Source organism: Tachypleus tridentatus, chromosome 1 (assembly GCF_004210375.1).
Source record: "Tachypleus tridentatus isolate NWPU-2018 chromosome 1, ASM421037v1, whole genome shotgun sequence".
Classification (NCBI taxonomy): domain Eukaryota; kingdom Metazoa; phylum Arthropoda; class Merostomata; order Xiphosura; family Limulidae; genus Tachypleus; species Tachypleus tridentatus.
The window spans coordinates 112,902,982-112,918,801 of NC_134825.1; positions in this window are offsets into that span (position 1 = coordinate 112,902,982).

Genomic DNA, 15,820 nt, shown 5'->3' on the forward strand with positions numbered 1-15,820 from the left:
TACAGTGTCTAGATTTGGAGAACTTAATGGTTTCTTAATAATTAAAGTATTTTTGTCTGTCTTAAATTTTCCCCTTGATTATAACTGATGCGCTGAGATTAAAAGGGGTTGCGCCGAACCTCTCAGCGCTCTCAATCAGGTTGTTTGCTTGGGGGTACTCTTGCAAAACTACACGAGGTTTATGCGCCCCAGCCGTTCTTTATTTTGAACTGATAGACTGGAGGATTGAAAACTAGTCAAAAACACCCAGCACCAAATCTTTGCGGTAACGGGACGCGAACCTGGGACAATTGGATTCAGCGTCTAGCACGCTCGCCCCGTTTATCAGACTATATATTTTGTATTTATCGTGTTTTCTAGACATTGGCTCTAATTTTTTAGACCCTTAAAGTCCCGGTAGTGAACGATTTCCAGTTTTACAATGGACGTAAAATGCTACACCTGAAGTTAGTGGTAAAAGGTCAGCTCGTCTTAAGCAATCACTTAATGATTTTACTGGCTGACGTACTCGTTCAACATTGGTTTGGTCCAGTCCATCCAGCGATTCGCTTTCGTTAACCGGACACCATGCACAGAGAGGATATAGGTCCTCCAGAAGGTCACTCCTTGGGAAGGGGAAGAGATCTCAAGGACTCATGTCAGGTTTGGTGACAATCGGACCAACGGTTCGCCAGTTTTAAGCGGCCTTGCACTAACCTTTATCAAATTATGGATAAGAAAATTTTTGTCAACCGTATTATTGGCTATTTTAAATACTGGAAATCTGTCGGTCCACCTTCACAATAACTCTCAAACGTTATTGGGTATAACTATCACGAATATAATAATTTTACGTCGACTGAGAAATCATACAGTGTGTGCAGAAAAAACGACAATGGGAAGCCTTCAAAATGAACACAAATTTTAGTCAAATGATGATAACGCTGAAATAAAAATCTACAGATAATGTGACGAACAGATAAAAACAAAATCGAAGAGCCATCTCTAATTCAGCAATGAGGGAAAGCAGCTAGTCATCACTACCAACTGCAAAGGAAGAGTAGAATTGTCGTCACTTTATAATGCCCCTCCCTGCTAAATGGGCGAGCATGTTTGGTGTGATGAGGATTTGAACCCGCGACCCTTAGATTACGACTGTAACACCATACTTACCTGGCCATGCCGGGCCTAATATGTTAGAACTACGAATATTTTTCAAACAGTAGATGGCGTGACATGTCTTAGTGAATCTGAAGATTAACTGCTTGCGATTAGGTTTCTCAAAAACGCTCTCCGTGTGGTGTAACATTATAACGATCAAATCCCACAATTCAATCAGACAAGAGTAGCCCAACAGTTGGCGGCGGGTGCTGTTTATCAAATACCTTTTCTCTGGTGTTTAACTTTCAAATTAAACGACGGATGGACATTCTGTAGTTTCGCGTAAACAAATTATTAATTTCACGGGAAGAGGAAAATTCCTTACGAGACTTACTGTCAGACACTGGTTCAAAAGTGAATTTTGTTTCTTTTTGGTAAGTGCAAATCTGCACAACGGGTCGTCTTATCTCTGCAGACATCAAAACCCAAGTTATAGCGTTATGAACAATTAGATGTACTGAGAGGCTATGACATTGTACAAACGAAAGCTATACAGATTTTACAGTTATGCCTGTGTAGATTTTCCAGACATGTTCGAGAATAGGCCAATATTTTAAAAAGTAAATAACAAAGAAATGATCGACATTATTTAACACACCACGCTGGTTTCAAAGAGTTGATCGCTTATTATGTCATATTGTATCTTCAGATTTATTATTCTCAAAGGGAACTCAACGAGTCTGATACGAGAATGTTTTATACGTTTTTTGTACAAGGTTTTCGAAATAGGAATTCATACAGAAGCTACTAGAAACGAATGCAGTTAAAATAAACCACGACTTCTTTCATTTACGTTACATGATAACAGTAGGTTGTTTCCAGTGTTTTAATTTAATGTTTTCTCCGATAGAAGGAGTTTTGGCATGATAATATGTGATGTCCAGAAGTTTCGTACGTTACAGAATTGTGAGAAGCGCACAACGTATCAAGTTTTAGAACATTCGAAACTTCTAGACTTCATACATCATTATTACGTCGCCACAGAAAATAACTCCCTCTAGCGAACAAAACACTTAAGTTAAAATATTAAAAGTATAGTCTAGTCACTTTGAGGCTCTTTATCCGTGTCTCAGCAACATTAATCACTTGTATTATTCTGTCACCTCAGTTAACTTTAAAAATATGTTTTTCGTGATATAAATAGGATTTGATTTGCTGTGTCTGGCTTTTCGGCATGACGTTAACATGTTAAAAATTTTATAGAATGCAAAATGTACACTTTTCACTTACCCAATTCACGATGTAGCACTGGACAAGACTGTCCAATAAGTGAGCTACTACTTACGTTGATTTTTATTATCCACGTATTTAAAATTTAACTATCGACAGTACTTGTGTCTATGAGACATGCTTTACTGGCTAGGCAGACAAAGTAACTGCTGTCTTCTTTCCAGAAGACTCGAAACTTGCTCAGTCACTTCTGAAGAAAATTTTAATAACAGAAGAAAAATAAACGCTCCGAGCGAAACATTTCAGTTATTTGGTAGAACAATGGTGGATTTAAATCTTTGATGGGTTTGTTGGTAAAATATTGAAAACAGTTCCTGGATAAAGTGAAGAAGAAATTAAATATTTCACGTGTGTAACGGATTCACGGTTTTAATTTTAAAGTCCTAACTCAGTGTCATGACGTACACGGTTTTAATCTTAGCACATGTTAAACGATAATATTTGCTTTTGAAGTGTAGGGATTCTCTGAACGTCACGGCACTTAGTTAGGACTTGTTCTTAGCACTAATTTTAGTGATAACACAATTCTGTGTACAATTTGGAGGGCTGCCATGGTTTCATCAGTTGGTCTATTGTCAGATTATTGGTAGGTCTGTATCTCTTTGTTAACCTGAAGATGACCAAAGAAGGTCGAAACGCCGTTTTCTACATTATTTTAATAAAAGTTTTAACACAAATAACCGCCGTCTTGAGGTGCATTTTTACTTTAGGAGGGTTTCTCGTCATCATAAAGAACAATATATACGCTGCGAACCATTTATTAGTTTCGTAGATTAATTCATCACAAACGCAATGTGGTTGGGATACTTGGATTGATTAGTAGAAAACTCCATTTATTCACGTGTGCAAAAGAGGTTAATCATATGATGTGTCAATTAAGACTTGAGCTTTACAAACTCAGAGATGTATTTATATCGCGGTTACTCTGCAAAGCAATGGCTAAGAGCAAAATCTCAACGGCTTTTAAAAGGGGCATCATAGTGGGGCTCCATCAAGCAAACACTTTTTCTTCAATCATCTGTTTAAAGAAACATTTCAATAGAGGCTATCTGAAAGAGAATGAATTATAGCAACCAATTACTGGTTTGTAAAGAGCGAAAGAACCAATTACTGGCATGTAAAGAGCAAAAGAATCAATTACTGGTTTGTAAAGAGCAAAAGAACCAAATACTGGCTTGTAAAGAGCAAAAGATATCGGATTATATTTCAAGTGACCAATTATTTTTACACTGGCCAGGATTTGGTTAATGTAAGACATTTTATGATTAAAATACCTGTTACGTATCAGCTGCGAGAGATCTAAGCATCATCTATCTCAGATGCAAAGCATAGATTACAGTTACGACAGAAAGTGTTCGTACACCTGCGTCCCGAGTAGTTTTTTTGCTCATAACTTAAAAAAGTATAACGTTTGGGCTAATAGACGTGTAATATATTATAAATATTAAACTAGCACACATCTATATAAATTTTTATGTAAATTAAACGGCAAATAAACGGTTTATAAACAAATAACCAAAAATAGGAGGAGCAGAAAGTGTTCGTACAGTTCAGAACGTGTGAAAAAACTGATATTTCCGTAAAAATTTTGTTTAGTTTGGCGAATAAACTACATTATACCAATCCAGAACTAGACACTGGGTTCATAATTATTGGAATTTAGCCAACAAAAAATGTACTTCCGGTAAGTTAGCGCCGTCTCCGTCATTATCTGCTTGGTCATCATGGCGAACAGGAAACAACTGTCCAGTGATTTAAAAAACCGAATTATTGTAAAATACAAGTCGCATGTGTCTCTTTTCGGTATTGCTACACAACTTAATGTGCCAAAATCTACTGTTCAAAGCATAATTGCCAAGTTTAAGCTTACAGGATCAACTGCTAACCTCCCTCGTTCCGGACGCCCCACCAAAATTCTAGAGAGAACCAAGAGGAAGGTTCTCAGAGAAGTTAGTAGGAACCCTCGTTTAACACGTAATGACATACAGAAACTGGTAAGGGAAACTGGAGTTGAAGTAACCACCATTACAGTTACGAACATGTTACGCTCTTCTGGGTTCAAAGCATGCCGCCTCGTAGAACTCCATATTAAATGCCTGTTCATTCAAAAACACGACAAACCCTTTATCTATTAGAAGAGTATTTTTTGGTCAGACAAGACTAAAATTGAGCTTTTCAGCCGCAATGATGTTCGCTATATTTTCCGTAAAAAGAAGGAATGAAATCTTCCAAAGAACACCGTCCCTACAGTTAAACACGGAAGTGGCTCGATCATGCTATGTGGTTCCTTCAGCTGTTCTGGTGTAGGCAGCCTTCACCGCATCAACGGAATCATGAAAAAAGAAGAGTACGTTGATATATTAGGAACTTATATCAAGAATTATGCTAGGAACTTGCGGCTTGGGCGTCGTTGGATCTTCCAGCACGACAATGACCCTAAGCACACATCGAAATATGTGCAATCCTGGTTGCAGAGGAACCATATAAGCTTTCTGGAGTGGCCATCGCAGTCACCCGATCTCAATCCAATTGAAAACGTTTGGCATGAGTTGAAGACCAGGGTTCATCAGCGTCATCCGACAAACTTGCAAGAGTTGGAGGCCCTTTGTAAAGAAGAATGGAATAAAATATCAGTCGAGTACTGTCAAACAATCATGGAGGGCTATGAGGAGAGATTGTGTCAAGTAATTCATCTGAAAGGCTACACAACCGACCATTAAAGTTGACGCACGAACACTTTCTGCCTCTCCTATGTTTGGTTATTTGTTTGTCGTTTAATTTACATAACAATTTATGTAGACGTGTGTTAGTATGATATTTATAATACACTATACTTTCATTATCCTAATCGTGATAGTTTGTAAGTTATGAGGAAAAAACTACTCACGACGCAGGGGTACGAACACTTTCTGTCGTAACAATAGCTCTTCAGTTCTGTTATGTTTTCGTTTGTGCTTAGACTGCAAGTTGGGTACAATGAGTGAAAAATCTGTTATTTGGTTGAAACGTATTTTATCTCTTTTTGAGTTGACGCTAGAGCTCAAATAATGATAAAACAAGATAAAACACTTGAAATTGATTGTTTTATTTCAATAGAGCAAACTTCTGCTTTTGGAGGTGATGTAATGGTATGGGGAACTTTGATTCCGTTTTTTAAAAGTAGTTTAGATGTGCGAAGACACATTAAGAGCGTACCCATACTAATCAATATGGATAAGAAAATTATGTACAAGCCATGACACTATGTAACACAACTTTTGTTCCTGGATAGAATGTGTTATTTCTAAATTGCTTATGTTGTAAAAGTACAGAAAATGATCATTATTCCCTTCAGACTTTGATTTTGTGACCTGAATAATTAAATTTAGAAATTAACCTATTTTGTATGTAAAAACGGGCAAATTTGCACATTTTCATATACATAAGATCTGAATAAAACAACATATGAATCAAGATTTACATGTATTTATACTAAAGTTATACAGAAATGTTTAGAAGTGAGTAGTTTTTTCAAGATTTGCAACTGTAATGTAAATCACTTTCACGTATCAGCCTCCAAATATAGTCTCCCATCATGTTTTCGTAATACGCTCCCTCACAAAAGCAAAGTTTGAAGAGAAAAATAGGTCTTTTCCATTTAGTTTAGGCATAAGTAACTGTGAAATAACACTTTCTGCCCAGGAACAAGTAAAATAACAATTTTGTTACATAGTGTAATAATAGTCTGATGACAACAGTTATTTAATATACCTTTAGTTTACAAACGTCTTTCTGTTACCTTTTTTGGTCAAAAATATAAATCTGGTTAAACTTTTTTATGATAAATTTGAACGTCCAATTCACCACCACAGTTCTCTTCCAGCATTTGTGAATCACTTTGTAGTTTTTGATGGATGATCGCAAAAAAAAGTCCTCTCCCAGCAGTAAGAGTGAAACTTTTTAAAGCTAAAAACTGGATTTCAATGCCCATAGTGGATACAACACAGATAGGTTACTGTGTAGATTGTGCTTAATAACAAACGAACGAATAGAACACTTTTTGACTAGAAAGTGTTTGAGCCGAAATTAGTGGAAGGTCCATAACACTGCACAACAAAGTTTTTGCTTTTTGACCACTATTGGGTGTTCCTTATCGATTTTTGGCTGTTAATCACGAAAATCACATCCACATTTGCCCATCACGTACCGTTTCATCGAAATCTTCAGTTTTGCATGTTTTTTTCTTATATTTGTGTCCAAAATTTGCTATTTGTAAGAGACCTATGAACAATGTTTTGTGCAGTCTGGACATGTCCAGGCATGAAATCAGGCCAGGTTGGAAGCTGTTCTGTGGAAGTATGCAGCCCGGGCATGCCTGGGCAGGCCGGAGCCAGCTTGACACTGTTTCAGCAGGCTATAAAAGTGGCTTGCATGCATAGATGCTGCTCATTGGATTAATATAGACCTTATAGTTTTTACGTATTGTTTCAGAATATAGCAATGCCTCAGTAGCACTGTAACAAGTAAGTTAGATGTTATAGACGTTTTACAGGACGATTGGTGTCGTTCAATATGTCTTGTCAATGTCGTAACATTCTGCTATATTTGTGGCGAGTATACGCTTGTTCATCAGAGACGCTCAATGACTGCTCTTGTGAAGAAAGCACATCATCTGTACTTCGGCTGTAAAATTGGTGATCAAGACCAGGAATGGATGCCTCACATTTGTTGTGTGACATGTGCCGTCTGTCCGAGATCTTGGCTCAGAGGCACTTGAAAGACAATGCCGTTTGCTGTCCCGATGATATAGCGAGAACAGAAAGACCATGTGACGGACTGCTACTTCTATTTGACTAATGTGTCTGGTTTCTCTGCCAAAACAAGAAGTCAATTGAATACCCTAATCTGCCTTCAGGAATGAGACCCGTGCCACATGACGACAGTCTTCCAATTCCGAAACCACCAGAGGAATGAACCTTAGATGAACCAGATGAAGAAACTGCAATACAGGGAACTGGCAGTGACATTCATCCAGATTTTGAACCGTGTTCCTTAGGTGATCCACATCTCATAACACAGTCAGAATTAAACGATCTGGGTTTGTCAAAAGCAAAAGCCGAATTGCTGGGTTCGAGACTGCAGGAATGGTGTTTGCTGTCAACAGGTACGAAAATTTCTGTTTTTCGAAGCCGCCAAGATGATATAACCAAATTCTTTGCACAAGTTGACAGTCTCTGTTTCTGTGTTGACATCGAAGGATTGTTCTCTGCTTTGGGTTGTGACCATGACCCGCAAGAGTAGCGTCTCTTTATTGAATCACCAATGTTAAGCCTCAAAGCTGTTCTGTTACACAATGACAACGTTCACTCTTCAGTACCTGTTGGCTATGCAGCACACATGAAAGAAACCTACGAGAACATGGAAATGTTGCTGAAGCACATCCAGTACAGTAAGTACAACTGGAATATCTGTGGAGATCTGAAAGTCATTGCTCTGTTACTGGGACTGCAGCTCGACTATACAAAGTACTGTTGTTTCATCTGTGAATGGGACAGTGGTACCAAAGAGTCACGTTATTCTAGACAGAGCTGGCCACTCCGTAAAAAGTTAGTTTCAGGACACAAAAATGTGGCGCATAAATCGCTTGTTGACCCGGCAAAGATTTTTTTGCCTCCTCTTCACATAAAATTGGGACTTATGAATAATTTCGTGAAAGCAATGGACAAAGAAGGCGAAGGTTTTCGTTATTTAAGACAGATGTTCCCAAGAATAACTGAGGCCAAGATCAAAGAGGGCATTTTTGTTGGACCTCAGATCAGACATGTTATGAATGACAAGCGGTTCGAAGATTTGTTAGTTGGGCTGGAAGAGATTTCCTGGAAAGCCTTCAAAGACGTTGTTGACAATTTTCGTGGCAATTACAGAGTCCCACATTATATTCAGCTGATAGACAAACTTCTCAAAGCATACAAAACAATGAAGTGCAACATGTCACTCAAGATTCATTTCCTCCACTCACACTTGGACTTCTTCCATGTAAATCTCGGTGCTGTCCAGTGACGAACACGGTGAAAGGTTTCACCAGGACATTGTTACAATGGGAAAACGATATCAGGACAACTGTAATCCGTCAATGCTTGCTGACTACTGTTGGACACTGCAACGTGATGCACCGGACACTGAATACGAACGAAAATCAGGAGCAAAACACTTTTAATTATGTTGAACTTAATAACGTATTAGAAACATAAACGCAATTAAATACGTTATTGCCGATAAACAGTTAACTCTCTATTTCTCAGAGTTCCTACGTGATGAAGCAAAACCAAAACTATATCTGTACATACTCACCAGGTACCTGTCATAATCAGCAAAAACTTTTCCAAAAAATTGTTGTGCCGTGTAATTAACCGTACAAACAAAAAAGATAATTACACGTTTTTGGAACAATTTGCATATATTAATGTCATCACAGACCTTAGATGACGTATTCACAGTAAAATACCAGCCATTCGACAGTGCAGTACCTCCAGAGATAGTCTTAAGGGTTGAGTAAAAACTTTTCATAAAGCAATATTCACAAGAATGTTAAAGAAAATAGAGCCAGCAAATATAACATTTTGAACAATGGAGTTAAGCAGATCATACAACAAAGTATATTGTTACGAAAGACAACCTTTCGACCCAAAAAGCATTGTGATGAAGCTGATCATATCGCATGGACCCGTTAATAACGTAAGCAAAAATTCAAAGGTTGCCAAGTACGAGTTGAAACCTGTCTTTCGTGCGACTGATTGGAGGTGAAATTGGAAACATATGGATCATCTTCGGCCGATATAGCTCCAATGGAACCGATGTTCATATACATTTAAGAGTTTATTAAGGTACATCTCAAATCAACTTCAAAACTACTTTCAGGATTCAAATCACGGTGTTGATTTAGAGTGCATAATCAAAGTCACGAGGCTGAGTCAAATCAGTGGTAAATGAGACCTAAAGCGTTATTCTGTGAAAGTGTTTGTTTTTTTGTTTTTGTTTTTAATTTCGCACAAAGCTACTCGAGGGATATCTGTGCTAGCCGTCCCTAATTTAGTAGTGTAAGACTAGAGGGAAGGCAGCCAGTCATCACCACCCACCGCCAACTCTTGGGCTACTCTTTTACTAACGAATAGTGGGATTGATCGTCACATTATAATGCCCCCACGGCTGAAAGGGCGAGCATGTTTGGTGCGACGAGGATTCGAATCCGCGACCCTCAAATTACAAGTCGAATACCTTAACCCACCTGGCCATGCCGGAAACGAATTTTAAACATATCTACACAAAGGCTATCAGCGTTAGTCGTTCGTAATTTAGCAGTGGTAGTGTAAGACAAGAGGGAAGGCAGCTAGTCATCACTACCCACCGCCAACTCTTAAGCTACTGTTTTACCAACGAATAGTAGGATTGACCGTCACATTATAACGCCCCCACGGCTGAAAAGACGAGGATATTTGGTGTGACGAGGATTCGGTTCCGTCACTCACCTGTTCGTGTCGGGCCTCTTCTAAAGTGTAACTAGCTTCGAAAGTTGTTGTTTTTTGCATTTTGTTTTCTCATTGTCACAAGTGATTGAAACAGTTTTTTAGCGAGCCGATTTAATTACCAGAATTTTAATATTTATGTGATGTTTTCGCTTTTCTGGTAAAAATGTTCTAGTAACATGAACTCGTGTTTGGGTTTTTTCTTCAATGGTTAAAACATTTCATTTTCTATCACAAGATGGCGCAAAAATGCCTCTTATGTATCTGTTCAGAATTTCTTTTTAACTTAAATTAAAAAGCGGTTTATTGATGCGTTTTGGCTCGTGAAACATCGCGTCAGTTGTATAATGGAGATACTCCGAAACTGATGTTTTATATTTAGAATCAAAACACTGTGACTTAAGCCATATAATATACAATCTCTATAAATGTCCTCATGTAAAGTTGTGAAACAATAGATGTTTCTGTCAAACAGGTATCTCAAAGACTAATAGAGACAAATATGGTGCACAGATAATGATATATATTATTTTGTCCCAAATAAAAGAAAGAATTCGGGGTATCCCGCTGGTACAGCGGTAACTCTATGGATTTACAACGCTAAAATCAGGGGTTCGATTCCCCTCGGTGGACACACATGAAATTAAGGAGTTATACGAAATTATTCGTAAGAGCTTACAAAGTTGTTATAATGAGACAGTCAATCTCACTATTCGTTGGTAAAAAGTAGCCAAAGAATTGGTGGTGGGTGGTGTTGCTTAGCTCCCTTCCTTCTTGTCTATAACTGCTCAATTAGGGACGGTTAGTGCAAATTGTCCTGTTGTAGCTGTGGGCGAAATTCAAACCAAACTATAACCGGTTTAATCATAAGAGTCGTAACCAAATTTATTTCTAAGAGCCATAACCACATTTATTCGGGTTCGCATCCCGCTCGCGCCAAACATGCTCTCCTTTTCAGCCGTGGGGGCGTTATAATATGTGATGGTCAATTTCACTATTCGTTGGTAAAATAGCAGCCCAAGAGTTGGCGGTGGGTGGTTATGACTAGCTGCCTTTCCTCTAGTCTTACACTACTAAATCAGGGACAGATAGCTCTCGAGTAGCTATGTGCGAAATTAAAAAAACAAACAAACAAATAATCATCAGTACATGCATGCTCTAAGTCGGGCAGTTATGATAATATAATCTGGACACCCTACCATTTGGATAATCCTGGATATATACATATTTTAACTTGAATAAACATGCTCGTCCTTTCAGCCATATAGGCGTTGTAATGTATCAGTCAATACCGCTATTCGTTGGCAAAATAGTAGCCTAAGAATTGGTGATGACTAGCTGTCTTCCCTCTAGTCTTACACTACTAAATTAGGGACGGCTAGCACAGATAGCCCTCGAGTAGCTTTGTGCGAAATTCAAAAAACAAATAAGCCATATTTATTAGTAAGAGCCGTGCACATATTTACTAGTAAGAGTCATTATCATATTTATTAATAAGTCATGATAATATTTATAAGAATATTCAACATCACCAAGCATCGTTTTACAGGAATGTTACATAAAAAGTTCCGTAAAACAGATCATTTCTACTGAACCTAAATAAATCTTTTCCTTCATAAAGGAAATCATAACCGCATATTTTGCCATACACTCCATATTTTTTCTCACAACGACAAAGACACGCACGTGCCACATAGTTATCAATTTCATGCAGGATTTAAAAACGTCACGTGCCCTGCATTGACTGAACTGGGAGTGCAGGGCACGCGCTACGTGTAGTGTATTCAATATTAACGTATTATTACGACAGCTGGAAATCGGTGCATGACTTGGAGCTGACGCCAGGCCTTTCTCAGGCTGATTATGGCGTGAGTCAGTAACGTATCATAGAAAACTAATGAGGATGTGTAATAATATACAAATAAAGGTTCTTTACTTCACAGGCATTCTGCAGAGTTATCTTGGACCAAACCTACGAATACTGCGCTCGCGATATCGCTTTACTTTCTTAGATACCACGTGTGCTTGAGCGCATGCTTGCAAACAAATCGAGAATCAGGCTGGTAGATTTGTTTTAAAAAAATATTTTATTAGTTTAATTCAGGCACTTTCATAGACTTACAGTTCACGAAATTACCTTTTAACACTATATCTGTTTGTTGTTGTGTTTTTTAAATTGACAAATACTGAACTTAAAGACTCATTTACCTTGCTTGTTTTTATCGTAAAATCGAATTAACTTTAAGTTCTGCGGTATTATGTAACAGAATTCTGTTGTACTTCAGATTCTGTGAGATCACCTAACAAAAATATTTTGTAAATAATTCCACATTCTGTGAGATCACGTAACAAAAATATTTTGTAATTAATTCCACATTCTGTGAGATCACGTAACAAAAATGTTTTGTAATTAATTCCACATTCTGTGAGATCACGTAACAAAAATGTTTTGTACTTAATTTTACATTCTGTGAGATCACGTAACAAAAATGTTTTGTAATTAATTTTACATTCTGTGAGATCACGTGACAAAAATGTTTTGTAATTAATTCCACATTCTGTGAGATCACGTAACAAAAATGTTTTGTAATTACTTCCACATTCTGTGAGACCACGTAACAAAAATGTTTTGTAATTAATTTTACATTCTGTGAGATCACGTAACAAAAATGTTTTGTAATTAATTCCACATTCTGTGAGATCACGTAACAAAAATATCTTATAATGAATTCCACATTCTGTGAGATCTCATAATAGAAATATTTTCTGAAGGTTATAATATTCGTTTCTAGGAAGTTGCAAAGAAACTAAGTTATTTATTGGTAAAATCATGTACCACATGAATAGGTAAACTGATTCATAGCCATACTACCAGTAGACTGATACAAAGAAAAATAAAAGGTATATTTTGGTCCAGTATCATAACGTTGTTACTTCTCATAACTTAATGTGGGTATGGTTACTTAGCAACAATAAATTGTTATCATTTCATCCACATTTTCTCTCTATCCTTTGTCCTCTCCTCACGTCCAAGCGACAGCTTTTGCAATCTCAGCAGGTTTAGCATCATTCACTTCACTTCCAACAACGCACGTTTTCGAGTCAGCAATTTCATAGTGTGAGGTTATTAACAAGTTAACCCACGCGATACCTGTTCTCGGTACTGCGTAGCCGCGGTACAATTATTTCTTTCAACTGTTGTTGTTTCATTGACAATAAGTTAATAATGCGTCAGTGAACGACACTTATATGCTCAGAACCAATAAGATTGCGGTATTTGAATACTGAAAATAATCTGGTTGGTCCCTTAACCAATAGAATTACTTATTCTGAATTGCTTTTAACAGAGGACAACATACTGTTTGATCAAAGCTCAAGTATTCTAAATATAGTTTAAAAAAATGAATAATCTGCTGTGGATATTAGTTCTAGCTTTGAGACCCTGTTAAGCCTAGAATTTACAGAGTAATACGGTTCAAAGTGCGCCCTGTTTTATGTTTACTTAAGGACAGACACTTTCATATAGAATATTACACGTTTAATAAACTATAGCACACAAAATGAGTCACTAAACCAAAGTGAGAAAATACAATGTTTATTTATTTAACCTCAAAACTCTAACACTTACAAAGTGGGAGTTGTTTAAGAATACAAATCAATACTTAAAAATAACCTCTCGCGACCTTTGATGTGAATCTTCAATTATATTTTAATTATTGGAAATGTTTGATACAATGTTTGGTGAACTAGGTCTTAGGTTGGCTTAGTAAAAGAATTTTACGGGTTTCGTTATAATTATATTCAGGTGACTTGTTCAGGTATATAGCTGACACACACTTGTATCAGAGATGCAGTTTTTTCATAGAGCCAAAGCTTCATGTAAACTATGGAACCTGAAAGCAGACTTTGAAAACTTTTAAGGAAATGACTTTATAACCCTTAAATTAAACCGTGGCGTAGAAATATTAGATAACCTTTAGTAACAGTCAGTTTCTGGCTACCTAGTAAGAATGTTTCAACAATTTTATAAAACTGAACTCGTCATGGTTGCCTAATATTCTGAACCCTAAATGGTTGTTTGATCTTCTGATATTGTTGCGTTATTTGACATCATGAACGCTTGATGGTTGTTTGATCTTCTGATATCGTTGCTTTATTTGACGTCATGAATGCTTGATGGATGTTTGATCTTCTGATATTGTTGCGTTATTTGACGTTAAGAACGCTTGATGGTTGTTTGATCTTAAAATAACAAAAAAAATTCAGGTTTAGCGATACTTGGAAAACAATCAATTAGGAAAAACCAGCCACCCAATATGCAATTACCCTTAACCTAATACTGGGATTGACTTTCACAGTTATTACACTCTCACAGTTGAATGTGTGAATCATGTTCAGTGGCATACGCGGCTCAAACCTTGGTCCTTCCGAAAAGCAACCTAATAAACATACTAATAAACAGTAACAAGTCCACTAATAACACACTACCCTAGTGACAACATTTCATCTGTGTAACAAGTCCACTAATAACACACTACCCCAGTGACAACATTTCATCTGTGTAACAAGTCCACTAATAACACACTACCCCAGTGACAACATTTCATCTGTGTAACAAGTCCACTAATAACACACTACCCCAGTGACAACATTTCATCTGTGTAACAAGTCCACTAATAACATACTACCCCAGTGACAACATTTCACCTGTGTAACAAGTCCACTAATAACACACAACCCCAGTGACAACATTTCACCTGTGTAACAAGTCCACTAATAACACACTACCCTAGTGACAACATTTCACCTGTGTAACAAGTCCACTAATAACACACTACCCCAGTGACAACATTTCACCTGTGTAACAAGTCCACTAATAACACACTACCCCAGTGACAACATTTCATCTGTGTAACAAGTCCACTAATAACATACTATCCCAGTGACAACATTTCATCTGTGTAACAAGTCCACTAAAAACATACTACCCCAGTGACAACATTTCATCTGTGTAACAAGTCCACTAATAACACACTACCCCAGTGACAACATTTCATCTGTGTAACAAGTCCACTAATAACACACTACCCCAGTGACAACATTTCATCTGTGTAACAAGTCCACTAATAACACACTACCCCAGTGACAACATTTCATCTGTGTAACAAGTCCACTAATAACATACTACCCCAGTGACAACATTTCATCTGTGTAACAAGTCCACTAATAACACACTACCCTAGTGACAACATTTCACCTGTGTAACAAGTCCACTAATAACATACTACCCCAGTGACAACATTTCATCTGTGTAACAAGTCCACTAATAACACACTACCCTAGTGACAACATTTCACCTGTGTAACAAGTCCACTAATAACATACTACCCCAGTGACAACATTTCATCTGTCTAACAAGTCCACTAATAACACACTACCCTAGTGACAACATTTCACCTGTGTAACAAGTCCACTAATAACATACTACCCCAGTGACAACATTTCATCTGTGTAACAAGTCCACTAATAACACACTACCCTAGTGACAACATTTCACCAGTGTAACAAGTCAACTAATAACATACTACCCCGGTGACAACTTTTCATCTGTGTAACAAGTCCACTAATAACACTCTACGCTAGTAACAACATTTCATCTGTGTAACAAGTCCACTATTAACATTCTACCTGAGTGATAAACCTAGTTATAGGAATCCATAACACTCTAACACATTTCCTGAGTGAATAGGTCATTATAAGTACACTGACTGAGTAAAATGGCTCATTATAAGCATATTTCTTCAATAAGCCCATTTTCTGGGTAGTAAGCCCACTAACAGCAGACCACATGACTGTGAAATTTATAATAACTTCCCTCACCTCCACCACCAGTGTCTCAGTGATAAATTTCAGAATTGATAACGCTAAAACAAACCCGCGTTTCATTG